The sequence below is a fragment of the Lepisma saccharinum genome, chromosome 3, assembly GCF_977018435.1.
Source record: "Lepisma saccharinum chromosome 3, izLepSacc3.1, whole genome shotgun sequence".
Classification (NCBI taxonomy): Eukaryota; Metazoa; Arthropoda; class Insecta; order Zygentoma; family Lepismatidae; genus Lepisma; species Lepisma saccharinum.
Window position 1 is genome coordinate 136,832,029 of NC_139231.1, and position 17,629 is coordinate 136,849,657.

The 17,629-nt window shown below is 38.9% G+C and overlaps 1 protein-coding gene across 6 annotated transcripts in view; it reads left to right on the forward strand.

The window, feature by feature from the left end:
- Positions 1-1,338: 1,338 nt before the first annotated feature.
- The window catches only part of Eip74EF (Ecdysone-induced protein E74), a 776,515-nt gene continuing 760,224 nt past the window's right edge, over positions 1,339-17,629 (forward strand). For all 6 annotated transcript variants that reach the window (XM_083119484.1, XM_083119487.1, XM_083119488.1 and 3 more), the window contains exon 1: positions 1,339-1,619. The gene's annotated coding sequence lies outside the window, so the exon portion shown is untranslated. The remainder of the gene's footprint in view (positions 1,620-17,629) is intronic.

The following is a 17,629-nucleotide window of genomic DNA, read 5'->3' on the forward strand; positions in this document are numbered from 1 at the left end:
ACACTTACAAAGAACGCCCATGCCCTGGCTGAGGTTGGAACCCGGAACCCCTGGCGTCATAGCGCGTTGTTATAACCACTTCACCACGTAGATATTTTATTGAAAAATAATGTTAGTTTCTAATGACCAAAGATGCTTCAAATGATAATGTTGTGTCACTTTTGTAGATTTCAGTGTTGATCACAGTTGAAGGAAAAGGGTTGCAGTTGACATAACGTATTCGGGAAGGTATGACCGTCCATAATCTTTGGCCGGAGCCTGGACCGAACTCAGCTGAACATCATGCCCACTTGGTTTAAGTATACGCATTTATTTTTATTTTTTTCAACGAACATGCCAAACATTGTAAAATAATCAAAAACAGGCATGGCGTTTACACGATGTAATCAAAGTGTAGTGAATTCGATTCCCTTCTGGAGCTATTGCCGACTTCGGGTCAAACCCGGAAATGCGGGTGGCGTCCCGATTATCTTGTGTGCACAAAGGTCACTATCATTAACCTTTTATCCTATTGTATTAACTAATCCCAACTAACATTAGATATAATAAAGAAAGCGATGACACGAACGATAGCAAAGAAGAATGAATCAGCGTAACAGGGTTAATGTTCTCTGAGGCTTCGAGGTCTGTTCTCAATTGGGGAATAAATACAGCGATTTAAATATCCCACTGTTCCATTCTGGCCTGCTGCCGGTGTGCATGTTCTTACATCACACGTTGGTTTTGACTGAACGGTTTCGTTACATGTCCCTCCCCCTCCCTAAAATAGAAATATGAATAAATATGACCAGGAACACGCCTTCGCCCACGCTTGCGTGAATTGGAATTCGCATTCTGCGTAAACGCTGCTCGTCACAATGTGTAAAACTTTCAAGAATGTGATAATACGCACAAAAATCAGTCATTGCTCTCCGCACATCGATCGTCGGTCCCGAAAACAGCTGAGAGTGTTGGTGCGCGGGTTACTAACACTCCTGCCCCACCACTACACAACCTCAGCCCCTCTTCCTCCCCCAACAGAGGTGAATGACTGAAATGTCACAGCAACGTGACGTCACGGAATGATAGTCCCGCCTCCGAGAGTTCGACGTTCGCTCAGTTTTCGTGGGATTCCTCTCGATTTTCGCACCGTCCGCCCCTGAACCGCACTCAAAGTTGCTGCATATTGAACCGATCTTTGCCCGTGTGCCGAAAACGAGACGAAAATCGGCCCAAAACTCGCGGAAAAAGCCCAAATAGCACTCCGAACCGTGAACTTCTGCCGGCTGCTTCTCAAGCCACACGTCACTGTGACGTCACCGTCGGTTGCTACGTTTCCAGCTTGAATGTCGTGGTTCCGAGATTCACGTACTCGGGATCGCAGCGAAGTTCCGAGCGGGCATGTCTTTGGAGTTTTGAATAGTGTTTCGTGTTTCATTTTTTTTACTCGATCGTCGTGACATCGCGATATGGAATATTTTGTGATGGACGAACGTGTTGCGCTCGCTAGTGGTTAGTGTGGGGTGAGGATCTAAACTTTGGTAGTGGTGTCAGTGGAACTGTCCTTTCGGATCAAAAAACGTGGATTTTGTTAGCGACTCGAAGGAACGTGTATCGGCCAGCGGTTGGGAAGAAGTTGGGTGAGTACCGGAGTGTCAATGACCTTTCGAAACATCAACGTTTGAGAAAAGCGATTGATTTCTGTCGCCTAGCTTTAGTTTAAGTGCACATGGAAGTGGTTTTGTGAGGATTTTGTACATGCAGTAGATATATATTTTTTTGCTATCACACAATTCTGTTCTGAAAGTGAAAAGGTGAAAACAGTTGAGGATCGTTGTGTGTCGTCTCTCTTATAAGGTTGGTGAATCTTCCCTCACGTGTGTCAGTCCAGGCTTGAAGATAACTTTCGTCTTCAACCCAAACAGTGCAAGACGTAATTCCGACCTGGTGTGGTAGTTTTATATGGAATTAAATCAATATTTCTCTTTCTAGGGCCTATTAACCTGATGCTTGCTGATAATAATTTATGAACTTGCGTATGATTAAAACTTAGTAGGAAAATGTTAATAATGTCTAGTCTTGGCTTATTGTCAGAATTTGAAGGGATATGTGTTCTTGACACTAGGAGAGGTTATCGACCAGAACCACCACGATCTATTAATAAATAGAATCTAAGTTTTGTGATGGGCTAAAATTGAGGCATTAAGTGCAGGCAGAGTTGTGAATTATTTACCATAGCACTAGAAAAAAAATGGATAAAATAGAATAGGAAGTGTTGTAATTTATTCGTCATATTAATGTTACATGTTACTACATCTGCAACCGGAGTGGGGAGGTTGTTTTGGGGGTAGATTTCCTCTCCCCCGAAGAAAGAGACTTTCTTCCCCTCTTTTATTATGAATTTGAAGTTAGGATAACGTAGTGGTAACGCAGTCGCCTTATATTCAAACTCCCGGTTACGATCCCAATGCACAATAGTTCAGACCTCACTTTTAACTTTAGGACCACCATTCCATATTAGCCTATCGTCACATGAAATTGCTAAACTTCTGGCTTTTGAACTTGCAATTAATATTAAATTGTAGTATGTGCTAAACTTTGTTAAATTTTAAAAGAGAAAACTTCAAAATTACATTAATTGAGCTTTAAATCCTCTGCCCTAAACCACATGAATTACGCTTTCAAACATATAATTTTAAATCCACGTGTTGCCCTCAATCATTTGACGACCTTAGTGCCATAAGATGAATTCTGGCAACGGCCTTGAATATGTTTTATGATTCTTTATTGGCAATTTCCTTTAATTATTAATGGGCAGTGGCGTGCCCAGGAGTTCCGAAATGAGGATGCGTATACTTTTTAGTAGTGAGTCCATATTCTGCCCTTGCCGTTCATTTTTTAGGAATATATGGACAAAAGAGGGTTATGATCCCCATCAACCCCCTCTTTGGGCATGCCACTGTTAATAGGGTATTATAAACTCTAAGTAGAACGCTAAATCGATAAGCAATGGGAGAATGGGTTAAAGAATAATAATGTACATCTTTATTTATCTTAGCGAATCATAGTTTCTTCTAGAACATTCTTGAAATATTATTTCCCCTGTCTAAATACGAGATCATAAATCTATACACCCTACCTGATATAGATTCACAATATAAAAATTGCTCCTTAACAGTTCACAGTGTTAACGAAACTTTAACGCAAAATACACATGGTTTTTTAAAAACAATTTTGTCCTTTTAATTTATTCTTGAATAATAAACAAAAATAACACCCGATGGTTTATTGCTCAAACAAAGCAAGGCTGACATCTTTTCGCGTTCTGAGCCACTATAAAATACAATTCGCATTACCCATACCCATTTCTCTTAAGCTCAATTGATTGGCCATCTTTGTCTTACACCCAAAGACCTATTACCTTCCCAATGCATTTGGGAAGTTTTTGCCCACTCTGAAATAAGGTATACATTTAAGATTTCTGAATTCAATCTCCTCCTAACAAAAGAAAATAGTGGATTGAGTTCACCATTATGCCACCATTTAATTCTCTTGTTTCTAGATAGCCAGGTTATTTTCAAACATTCTTATATTTTATTATTTACATAAACTGCATCAAATTTCACATTTTCATGTAGTGCCGTGTCCAGAAATTTCGTGAGGGGGATATATGACCATAAAGGGTGTTTGCAACTTCTTTTATTTTGCCATCTTTTGTGTACTTGTGTACCTGACCTTTTTTTTTTTTTTTTTAGAAAATCTGAATGAAAGGGGTATAATCCCAACTACTCCCCCTGAGCACGCCACTGGCTACATAGCATATCATTCTTGATATTAAGCGTGAAGATTACATATATGAATACTACTCCATGAGCATTAGTTATTAATTTTCATTAGGAAAAGTTATTTCTTGGGATATCAAGTAATGCTGAATTAATAAATTATCGAAATATCCATTTTCGATACATTGACATTTTGATAGGTATATCTAATTTCCAGCAAGCACCGTGAGGTCAGGAGAATGGAGGGTTAGCTTCTTGGCTTGCCCAAGATGGGGGGAGTGGTGGGGGTTATAACCCCTTCTTTTGACCCAGTATTCTTTAAAAAGGAACATCAAAGGCAAGTAACAATGGAAAATGAGAGCTGACTACTAATAAATATACGTAACCCCCCCTTTTGAAAATCCTGGGCACGCCACTGGTTCGATAGTTCTACATCTAACTAAATGTTGCTAGTGTAATCTAAGGTTGATGTGCAATGGGTTCATTACGATGATTCGATGTGTGAAAAGGGAAAAAAGACGAAATTTTAAAATTTCCTGACTTTCACACTTCCTACATCATTGTACGTAATTAATGATTCTACCGCTGCGCTTTCACCGCTCGTGTGTTGTCTAGGCCAAGAGGAGTGAGATAGGTCGTTGTACTTTCTCCGTGCTCGTTGGGGTTACGAGAATGCTCAGGTCATGCTGGATTTTGGAATCGAAAGCTTCAAGTGGCTGGTTTCGCTTCAGGCCAGTCCTGTAGATGTCCCTAGTGTTAACGTGCAATCGCCATTTGTTTAAATACACGACAATTTTCTTTATCTGCGTCTGTTTTTTACAAGACTATATTTAAAATATAATATATATGCATATTAAAGACTGGACATATCAGGAAAAATGCTACGCAACGTTTATTCTTGTTCGTTAGGCTTCAAGTCCACGTACGAAGCTCCATGTCAGACCTGCTCAGATTGTAAACACAGGACTGAGGCAGCGAGCGAAGTTCATTGACCGTGCTTCGGGTTCTGTCGGCTACGTTCGGCGCACGGAACTTTGGGAAGTAGCAAGATTCGAGAGAGAGGGAAGGACATAGATAGAAAGGAAAGGAGTTGCGCGTATGCTCATGTATGTTCCTCGGGTCATCTTTCCATTCGCATTCCACAGCCGCTTTCGGCCTCTTACATTCTCTCGTGGAACGCCTATCATAATGGCCTAGGCCCGCCCTCCGAGCATTTGTTTTCGTAATAGGCTCTGCCTTTACCTTAAACTCAATACTTGGCATTCGTTGCGCAATAACTTAACCTTACGACGCAAGCATTTTACTCTTCTTTTTATCTCTTAGTGGGCAAAAGCGAGCAGTTACTGAGCACACACTTTTGCTAGTGGCTGACTGCTTGCCCCTGTTGCCTCGTAATAAGCCTGTCCTGCTTCGACTCTCTGTGGGAATTGTTTTGCCTTGTCTAAACTTGTATGTCTGATACAGATAGCTTCATAATGTTGTGTGGATGTGGGCAGAACCACTTTTGAAATGAAGTTGCAGTTGCCATATAATCTAAAGCTTCCCAGTTCGATTCCAACTTGAAGCAATGAACAAACGATTTAAAAGCTGCAGGTTTTGGATGCGAAATCATACGGCATATAGGAGCTGATTAATTTGACGCCCCTTCGTGCAGGGGCGACTCAAGTTACAATTTTCACTCTGGTGAGGTGGATTTATTGCCCTTCTCCTACTTTTCACCATGCCCCCTTCTTCCACCTATTTATACCTTCCTCCAATAAAAACACATAAGCATGTTATATATTTACGTTTTTATCGGCGTAAAATAATAGACTTATTTTTAAAATACTTGAAGTGTTAATGTTAAAGAACACGTTAAAATTGCTAGAAGTACTTATTAACTTCAATTAATTATTGTCAACAATAAATTCAACTTTTTATATAAAACAAAAAAACACGCACCCGGTGGAGGTACATGGGCGTTCGGATTCCACTTTAAACTGTAGGTCCAGTCTCGATTAGCCTTTCTGTGCATAGACTTACTGTGTTCTATGAGCAACCTGGAAGATTGAATATAGTGAAAAATAAAATGTTACATTCCCTTTTGAAACCAAGTAAGAATACAGGCAATGACTAACGACAATTTTTTAATTCCTACATACTCATATGATACTTGAAAGGGTATTTGAACATTGTCCACGAAAATAACTTCCAGAAGCTAATGTGAATCTTTGTACTTGAATATCCTACCACATGGTACATCGTCTCTCCACGTAGTATTTGTCATTGACACCGATTATCATAAGTCACTGCGTCTGATTAAGCTTGATACATAAATTTGCAATTGAAACTCGGCATTACATTCTGATCCATTCTGGTTTGAACACAACCGTAGTGAATTGATTTGTTTCATTTCTATGCGTCTGAAATTGTAGTTGCTGGTTGAAGAGAACGAATAAAAAAAAAAGCAACATCGATAGTGCAAGGGTGTAGGTATTATAGCAGGGTCCAGTTTGAGTAATTATTGAATTATTTTACTGATTCTTAGAATTGTGGCCAGGCCAATGAGACAGAAATGGTATCGAGACGACACTTGACATAGAAAGGACTTATTTCGTTACTTGTATATCAGATACGCAGGAACGTCCAGGGGGGGGGGGCTAAGGGGGCTGAACCCGCCCCCCGAAATCCTACACATATCTAATTTAAATGTTATTTTTATTGTTAATAACAAAAATAAAAGTTATAACCACAGTAAAAACTTCATTACATCGATAAAAGTTTAGTGTATAATAGAGGAACCAGGTTATATTTGTATATTCTACCATTTAATCCAAAGAATAAATGGATCCACAGCTCTCAAAATTTATAGTTTTCTTTCTGAGAGGTCACAGAATATAAACTTTATGAGTAAAATTTACCACTAACTGTTAAAGCCTTATTTTAAAGGATTGTGTACAAGTTAAAAACAAAATACAATAACTATGATTTTCAGTACACTAACTGTACAAAATATGAGAAAAATAATGGACAACAATTGTGTTAGATATTCCCTGATACGGTGGATCTAGTAGGAAAGTCTCTCCATAAATAAATTTGGATTGAAATTGATATATTTTTAATAACTTATAATAGAAATATAAATTATAATTGTAAAATAACAATAATTCTTATTGTCATTATTATTTATACTAATCAAGTTTTATCTATGGCCTGACCCCTCTAATTTTTTTCTGGCGTCGCCCGTGCTGATAAGGGATGAGCCCCCTCCGAAATAAAATAAATTCTTTTACTAACTGGTTAAATATATCAATACATTAAAAAATAGTTGAAATAGTTTTATTATGTTGAAATGAAATTGTTTTTATTTCTATTAATATAAAATAATTCGATTTCATGCTTATATTTGTCTTGCATTCTGGTTTTACTTTTATTGTGCATATACAGTGCTATTGGTGTATATCTCTTATTGATCTGTTGAAAGAGATAGCGTTTTCAATATTATCCTTAGTAAAGTATATTTGATGTCAAAACGTATTGCTTATCTTTTGTTATAATAACAAAAACTCTCCCTCCTGGAAATTTTGGGTGGGGGATTTTTGAGACCAAGATTGTTGGTGGGGTAACCTCCCTCCCCCCAGGGTCTCGCACCCTGGTTCTTTCAGTAGATGGAGAATAGTAGAGTTTTTCTTCATATTTACGAAAATCACAGCAAGATGAACATTTATTCATCTTTCAAAACCACGATCGAGAATCGTGTCTTAGCAAGCACGTATTTAGGAAGACTTACCAAGCACTAAAATTAAATAATCCAAATATACTGGTTTAGCACTTTGTTATATAATCGATGGTTATTTATTTCTTCAGAACTTATTGGAAGGCAAGAACTTGGGATCATACGGCTTTGAGGAACGGTTCCAAAGATTTATGCGCGCTACTACATTATGATAATAACCATAATATATCAAGCAACTTTCCACTCAATTTGATCTGACTCCTTTGTTTTGTTATTCAATAAATATTCAGTTCATTATCTAATGGGTGCCCCAAACGTAACGCAGGTTTTTAATTGTGCGCCCTTTTTTCCTCGCAGGGTTGGCAGCTTTCTGAGAGGTCACATATTGTAGGAAAAAACATTGCGGTTAGTCATTATGGAGCGCTACATGACGAAGGAGCGAGTGACGATCGTTAAAATTCGTTACAAGTAAGGAAACTCTGGGCAAATTACCTGGCATTCTCGATAGAAGCGCCCCAAATGAAACAAACTGTGCGACCTCTCACTGTGCAATTTTTCTCCTCTGGGGATTCATTAGGTCCAAAGTTTATGCTGCGAAGATAACAAAGATTTCCTGAATTCAAAGCAGAAATTCAATGAGCTATCGACGACATTGAGCCACAGTTATGCGAGAAAGTTATTCAGAATTTTGTTGAAGTAATTCGAGTTTCAAATGCGTCGTGGAGGACATTTTGTCAGATATTCTCTTCCACATTTAAGGAAATGTCCACCCTTTCATATAATGTAATAACTTTGCCAACTAATAAATATATGAAATGTTTTTTTCCTTAAATTAAATCCTGCTTGCCAGGGCAGTTGTATTTATACACATTTTGGCGTACACGTAAGCTACGTGCTGTTATAATTTTACCAGCTTTTTACCTATTCGTATAATAATAACAATACAATATGAATTAATTTATATATTTAGTTAATATGATTTTAATTTAATGTAATTATTGTTTGTTGTTGTTGAGACACTTGGTTCGACCCCCCACCCACCCAAATGTATTTCTAGATACGTGTCTGTGTCTTAGCACCACAGCATCATTCCAGATTGCTTTCGTTAGAAGCACTTTTGCCGTTTGCTGTGCTCAATTATTCTAAACAGTTTTCGCTTTCGGAGAAAAATCTAGGGCTGTATGCACCGTGGCCCTTGCAGCCCGGTTATATACATCGTTACACAATTTGGAAAATTCACTGACCCTTTCTCCAGCTTCCTCCGCGCGGGAGCAGGGTCAATGCCTCATCCGCCACAAAAGAGAAAGCGGAACCTGGGAAATGAAGGGCGCAGAATTTGAGGGGAGGGAAAGATGGGGAGGGGGGCAGTTCGGAAAGTGCTGATGGAAGAGTGAGAGTTGGGCTAACCAGGCCACTCGGTTTCCCATGATTTTTCAATTGTTCTCGATGCACACGAATAACGAAAAGAAAAAAAAAAGAAACAAATGATAGAAAGGGGAAGGGAAAAAAGTAGAATCACGGTATTCTTGAAAGAAATATATTATTCCTCTGCCTTTTCCTATTCGCCGTCTCTGCCCCGATGAACGATTGTTGCAGATGCATTTTTGTTTCCGAAGAAAGTGGTCCAATGCCTTCCCCGCAATCCCCTTCCGTGCCTTCCCCCTCCCCTCTCCCCGCTTTGTACGTATGTGAGCGTAAAGAAACTTGTTCCTCGTTTTAAAGATATTCTCACGCTAGAGGTGAATGCCCCAGTTATTTAATTCCGAGAGAATCTCTCCCCCCTCCATCTCTTTCTCTCTCTCCTGCGTGAAAAAAAAGAGAGTGAAACTGACATTATGGACGAGAGAAGGATGTGTGAGGTCATAAACATTTTTTCTACCTTCAAAGAAACACTTTTATTCTCGAAGAATGAAAGTGCAGTCTTGCAACCTGTCCGTCTGTCGTTCAGTTTATGACGCTGTAGACAAATGCCCACTTGCAGTGCACTATATTCCCGATTCGATAATGAATCTCACACAAGCTATGGAAATACATAAATATAAAATATGTAAAGATATAATACAATGTACAGTCACCGGCAATAAAAACGGGACACCTATATATCCTGAAATACTCGCTTCCCTGCAACGCGTTATGTGTGTTGCCTAACTCTAGCAAATTTTCAATGGCAGCTTCTACCATAGCCGTAGAGAGGCAACACACATAACTCTTGAAGGGAAGCGAGAATTTCAGGATCTAGGTATCCCATTTTTATTGCCGGTGACTGTACGTGAACTTAATTTCCCCCGCCTGTCGATTCTGACTATGTACAGGGTGAATCAAAAGTCCCTGACCATCCATTATAAAATGAAAGGGAGTGTAGATTGTAGCAATTGGTCATGGTAGTAATATGTTAGGCCTAGGGGGAAACTTTTTGGTGCATGTCATGACAACGTCCGCCATCTTGGTGACCGCCATCTTGGATCCAACTTCATTTCTTTAAATGGGAAGGGGGCATGTGGGGTATGGTTTTGGGCTAGAATTTCACCAGGAATTCAGTGGTGAAGTCAGATTTATGAAAACTTTAATGATAAGGAAGTTATGGGCATATGAAAGTTACACAATGAAAGTTACACAATGTGTTAAATATGCTATCCTTCTTGTATAATATTCATATATTTTGAGCACCTTAAGTGCCCCTTAAGTAACGACAATAAACAATTATGTAAGATAAGCATCTAACATTGTATCCACTTTTCACATTTTACACAGGGGATAATTTCAGTACTTAAAGAAAGTACATTTTCTCTGTATTGAATTTATCACTTGGTCCTTTTGTAGATATTTTTTAAACGATTTTTCGTATTGTGATTTTGCTACCATCATTTCGTTGATAAAACATCTGTGAGTGTGGAATGGCTTACCGCAATGCAGTCGTGTATCAGTTTAAAATCTCGTATGCGTCAGAAATATGATGTTCATGATCACACCAGATACGATGTCTAAGCATTTGTACATTTGTTTCAAGAAAGTCGGTTTCCTTTTAGCATGCCAATCACGTTTTGACGCTTTCGGAATATTATAGCCGATCACCGTGGTGGAGTGGTTAGTTCAGCGCGCTACGATGCCTGGGCTTCCGGGTTCGAATCCCGCGCTGGGCATAGGTGTTCTTTGTGAATGTCCCTATATCAATTTAGTCATGCCATCACTAATCCTCATCGCCGAGAAAGACTAGCCTAAAAGTGGAAGAAAAGCGACGCTAAATAACAAAAACCATTTCAAACCGAGTATTACAAGTTTAATTTTTTTTGGGGGGGTGAATTCTTTCTTCGTTTTCGTCATTATTAGGAAGTATGCAATCTAGTTTAGGTATTCAGTGGCGTAACCTTGCGTTTCGAAAGGGGGATGTGATCCTAGGATGGGGTTACCGCTTTTTTTTACCTTCTTTCAACGTATTTTATTTTTCAGAAATTAAAGTTGGATCAAAAGGTACGGGGGTTATAACATTGCTAGACATACAACTAAGTGACAGCACCAAAGTGGGGGCAGGAGCCCCTTCCACAACGAATAAGAAAACTATATAAATAAATTCCACTTTAGCCCTCTACGTGTCTACCCAATAAGTTTCTCTAGAGCCGTCACTGATGCCAATGAATACTTGGTTTCGTTTAGCTTGCCTGCGAGGATGTTCTACATGCATTTTTCCCCGGCTAATTCCACAATGTCTTGTAATTCAGTTAAACTGAATACAACCCTGTCTGTTGTTCAACATATTCAGACAAACGAGACCGACCTTTTCAAGAACATTTTTGTCCCTCTTAGAAATTTTCCTGAAAGGTTATTGCACCGAGCCCCCCCCCCCCCCCCCCTTTCGCCAACGTTTCCGCAGTCACTCTGAGGGAAGAAAAAATGTTATTGAAATGCAATTAACCCGCAACGCGTGAAAGTTTTCTTGAAAACCAATGGGTGCTCGAGTTGGAGGATCAACTCGAGACGTTTTTGAAGTCGAAGCTCCCCTTTTATTGACCGCTAAGAGCCTCGGGGGTCGAGCATTTGTGTTCGCCCCGAACCCTCTATCCCTTCCGTGCAGGGAACGGTCTTCTCCCCAATTTTTTTTCCCCTCGGATGGGTTCATTGGCTTTTCTGAAAACCGTCAGGTGTAGCACCTTGTGGCTATCCACGCATCGTAGTACGTTTGGACACGAGCCTCCTCTGGAATTAAATATAGCCAGTGCTTATAAAGTCAATCTGCCATATGTACATGGTGAATTTTCGACTTTGAGTTTACAGCCAGGGCTGTTAACTGACAGTGGCGTGCCCAAGGGGGTGTTTGTTGATGGGGGTCATAACTCCCCCTTTTGGATCGGCATTCCTAAAGAAAGACCACCAAAGATAGGAAAGGAAGGGAAAATGAGAGATCACTTCTAAAAAACATGTATACCTAACCCACGTTTCGAGAATCCTGGGCACGCTACTGAACACTAAGGGTTTCAATTTGTTGAAACACCGATATTTAGCATGAAACTGCTACTAAAGCACTACTGAAAATATCAGTGAAATATTACTGTAATATAACACTGACTTGAATAGTATTGCATATTAAATCAAAAACAAATCATATTGTGCAGTAATATATTCGTAAATTTATCCTTAACATCACAGAATGACTCTTCATAATAATAATAACAATAATATTAATGTCAACACATAGTGTTATGTATCATAACGTGACATTTCAAATGCAATAATTATTATGCATGGTGAACTGGTAGCTATGGCCAAGTGCAATAGTCTGTGCGTATCGACTATTATGAACTTTATTTGTGTACGTCTTTATGTGTTATAAATTTAAAACCTCATTTGTTATGACATAATACACGTATATTTACAATGAAGTTCCATTCTTGGTCTGTGTGTTTCTGTTTATGCCATAAAGATAAAGACATGCCTAACACATAGTCGGCTGGGTGATGAACGAGCGCGTTAAGTTGTCAGTTTTCGATCCCGCCAGCGAAGATTCCGGGTTCGAGTCCTGGGATAGACATGAGTGTTCTTTGCGAGTGTCCCTTCGTCATTTTCATCAAATCATCATTCATCCTCATCGTCGTGAGGAGCCTAAAGTGGAAGAAAGGGGAGGGAAAATAAGAAAATTAAACATTGGTTATGTAGTAGCAGATTCAGCTATACAGTGTTTACACTCATGGACATCCGCATGTTTTTTTCCCCAGGGAGGGGCAAGCAGGGTATTTTTTCCTTGACGGATGCAGGTGGCAAATGAGGCACATTTCCCCCCATAATACATGTAGTATTATTGCCTCAAAAACTATTGCTTCAGTTTGAAGTTACCATGTTCCTGCAACGCCCTTGCTATAATTAACATAATTACTGTGACTGAAATTAAATTATATGTGCGCAATATGTAATTTTTGGTTGACTTTCATTTTCCAGAGAGGCAGTGTCCCCCCTTTCCCCTTGCGAACGTTCATGTTTGCTCTGTTGGCAGGTTATGACTCTTGTGGTCGTTCAGTTTCAACTCACGTCAGAATTTTGTTAACTCAGGCCCTGAGATTGAATACACTGTCACAATTAATGAACTGCACATACATTCGATGTTAAATGACTACAAAAAATATAAAATATCATTCTGATAAAATAATGTGAAATTTCGCGTCGCCTTTGTTCGCAGTTTATGTAGTTTCAATATAATTATTTTCGAACTGCCTTTTTCCAGCATATGCTAAGTCATAGAGGTGAGTCATGTGCATAGGATTAGACAATCCCGGAAGGGCTATTTTCCTTCATTGCGAATACAAGATAACGCAGCTCAATATTCGTTAAAAAGAAAAAAAACTAATAGCATGTTCTTTATCTTCACGTCACTTATCTATATTTGTTCGTCTGCTCATGGCGGTAACATGATACGATAAAGACACTGGTACAGTTGCGTATAAGGCCTCCTCAATGGTGTAGTGGTAACGCCGTCGCCTGGTATTCAGGGGGGTTCCGGGTTCGATACCCGGCGGAGGCACATAATGATTCGGATCACACTTTAAACTGTAGGTCCAGTCCCGGTTATCCTATCCGTGCATCAAGTGGACTTAAAACAGAAACTCTAAATCAGTTGCGTATAAAGGTTAGAAGATTCCTGCTTGACTTTCGGTCCATCTAGATTTCAACCACGAATGGTGCCGATACCATTCTGTACTAATTTCGCTCCATTTATACTATTTTTAATTTTTTAGGAGATGTGACCATACTTGCTTCAATTCTACATTGGAACGACTTACGTGATTTTGAATATGCATGACAGGTCCGCAGCCAGGATATTATTTCTTGGGGGGGGGGGCTCATCCCTTATCAGCATAGGCGTCGCCAGAAATATTTATAGAGGGGAGCAGGCCACTAATAAGACTTGATTAGTAGAAATAATAATGATAATAATAATTATTACCACGGTACTAATTGTCATATTACAATAATAACTATTATAAGTTGCTAAAAATAAAACAATTTTAATCAAAATTTATTGTTGTTATTATTAGTATTATGTAAATGGAGAGACACTACTCGATCCACCGCATGAGTGAATATACAACACAAGTGTTGTCCATTATTTTTCTTACATTTTGTACAGTTAGTATACTGAAATTCGTAGTTATTGGTTTTGTTATTTATAACTTTTACACATTCCGTTAAAAAAAGGGCTTTAAAAGTTAGGGCCAAATTTTACTCATGAAGTTTATATTTTGTGATCTCTATAAAAATTATACATTTTGAAAGCTGTGGATCCATTTATTCTTTGGGTTAAATTGTAGAATATAAAAGTATAACCTTGTTCCTCTATTATGCACTAAACGTTTTTCGATCTAATGTTTAATCCTGCTAAGGAAGTAAAATTAATTACCACTATACACTATTTAAATTAGATATTTGTAGGATTTTGAGGGGAGGCTTCAGACCCCTTAGCTCTCCCCCTGGCTACGTGCCTGATGTATAATATTGTAGAACCATTGTCACTAACATTTAGAGAGTACCAGTAAATAGCAAGTAAAAAATTCTTGTCTGGCCTGAAACGCCATTTATTTAACTATTTTTATTTGCTGAGGAGCGGCAAAGGGGGTAAACAGGTTGAGTAGAGAAAAGTTCATCCCCTCCCCTGGCGTCATTAGAGCCTCACTTTTGAACCCCACTTTACAAAATTCTAGATGTGTACACAACTTTACATAACTTTATCTCTTCGGTTTAGTAAATACTACATTTCTGACATTTGAAATAACAGATTCATGCTTTTGTCATGTGAACAACAATTATGCTACATAAACTAACTAGCTTTTCATTATATTCAGGATACATTATATGATGTCAAACTGCAAATATCTCATTCCACTAGACCACTACAGTTGAAACTTTGAATTTGAATTTTGTTACTCCATATAAACCATATACATTGGTATTTGGAGGGTTTAGTAGAGACAAAAATGTTGTTACAAAATGTCTATAATTTACAATTTAAGTACACGCTATAATATTCCTTTTTAATAATAGTTTTTTTCGATTTGTTTTTGAACCGTGTCTGCTGTTATATCATTTGGTAGGTTATTGAACATTTTAATTGCCATCTATTAGGATCCTCCTTGAAGTAATGCTAGCCTGGTGAAGTGTGGCTTTAGAAGCTGTTTATTTCGGGTGTTGTATGTACGTATGTTCTATTGAGCTTCGTGGCGTAATATTGTTTTCTCACATATAATGCCATTTTATATATACATTGTATACAGTGAAGGGAATGTTAATATTTTGTATTTCTTAAACAATGTTTTGCACGATTCCTTAGGATTTATTCCTGCTATAATCCTAATGGCTTTTGTTTTCTAAATGCTTCTAAACTTTCATTTAGAAAACAAAAGCGAGCCATTAGGATTATAGCAGGAATACGGCCTAGAGAATCGTGCAAAACATTGTTTGTACAGCAGTACAGTTGCTGTAAAAATATCGATCCAGGGATTCGACATCGTTCGTGGGATCTCCCTATATTTGGTTTTCGCTGTTGTTGATCGACAGAATTTCCATTACAGAAAATAAGTTACACTCAGAGAAGTAAATACATCATATCGATTGATGCACCAGAATACATCGATTGATGCACTAAAGTGTGTTTTAAGGCTTCTTCAAAGAATCAGATTCACATTTGATGCATTTGGGTGCATTTTTGTATGTCGTGAAAGAAACACAAAAGTTCATCATTTGATTCAAGTGAGGATTTATTACACTCGAGATGCACTTAAATACATCAGTTGATGCGTTTTGATGTACCTTGATGCATTTTGATGCACCAGAATGCATCTTTTTCGATGATGCACTTAAACGTTTCGTCTGAGCTACATAAACTCTGTAGATCAGACCAAACGTTTAAGTGCATCATCCAAAAATATGCAGGAAGGTGCATCAAGGAACATCAATTGATGCATTGAAGTGCATCTCGACTGAAATAAATCGTCACTTGAATCAAATGATGCACTTTGCCGTTTCTTTCACGACATACAAAAATGCACCCAAATGCATCAAATGTGAATCTGATTCTTTGAAGAAGCCCTAAAATACACTTTAGTGCATCAATCGATATGATGCGTTTAGTTTTCTGTGTGTATAGAATTGATCCTAGGATATATATGGCTGAGGATGCCACTGACCCTGGCATCACTTACCTCGTAAAAGAAGCTAAGAATTCCTGTGTTAACAAACCGCTCGATTCCCGTCCAGTTTCATCATCCGAGTGAAATCAAGGTTGTGTTGCAACAGGTTGCACGAAAAGTGCAGCGTAAGCGCATACCATGCGGGCTCTCGGTTTGATGCACTGCAGCGTCTACTCCGGTGAGTGCGTTAACATTTCCTCGGGGGCATCGCGGCGGAAGCTACAGGGGGAATGTATGCTACGAGGATCCCCTAGGATCTTGCCCCCTTTCGCGATCGATTCCTGCTAATGACCTGTTTGTTTTCTTAGAGTGCGTTTGAGCTCGGTCGATTCTTGGGCCGTTTGCAGAGCGACAACGGAATATCTGGTTTCCTGTAAAGTAGGCATCGGGATGTGACCGAAACTAGAACGAGACTAGGCCACTCGAGGCTTGTCGAGACAAGATCGAGAACGAGACGGACCTCTGTGAAATCGAGACAAGAATATTGATTGATTTGGTTTATTTTACTTCGCATTTCCGCCATATTTGCTAATCACGAACATGAGTATGAGTGATGATATGATAAAATTGATTAAGGGACACTCACAAAGTACGTTCATGCCCAGGCCGGGATTCGAACCCGGGGACCCCTGGCGTCGTATCGTGCTGTGCTAACCACACCTCCACGGAGGTCGGCTCGAGATAAGAAGATACTTTGCGTTTCACTTCTTTAAGTCCACTTTATGCACAAATGGGCTACAACATTGGTTGTAAGATGAGAACCGGCTTCCGTGGCGGAGTGGTTAGCACAGCACGATATGACGCCATGGGTCCCCGGGTTCGAATCCCGGCCTGGGCATGAATGAATGTACGGTATGCGCCAAAATATACAGTACTGAAACTCGCGCACCTCGAACGCGCATGTGCGTTTGTCGATGGGGCATACCTTTAGCCGCTCGTGTTCTCAGTAGTGAAAAGAAATTTTTAAACTCGCTAATAGTGTAAATGTTAGTGTTTCTTTCAGGATAAATAAACTCACAGATGACAACATTGTAATGTTCGTCTTTTAATTTCAGTACTGTATATTTTGGCGCATGCTGTACTTTGTGAGTGCCCCTTAATCAATTTATTTAATGATGGCTCATAATTTTCGTCGCAATAACCTAAATTACACCAGGTGGCGTAAAATTAAAAATACAAATACTTAACCATACTTAACCTTTTCAGTCAGGATGTGCAGAATGTTTGACACGATTATTTTCTTTCCTTTGAAAGAAATTTGAAGAAATTACATGAAATTAGGTCCGGTCCCGATTAGCCTATCTGTGCATAAAGTGGACTTAAACAGCAATTCAACCCCATTCAAACTTAAAGGCCTATCGAACCTAAGCACTTCCCTCTAATTGTTTTTAAACTTTCCTCCCGTCATTTTTGATTATCATAACTTTCTGCCTTCAAAATTCTTACTTTATAAATATATATACGTGTGTGTGTGTGTGTATATA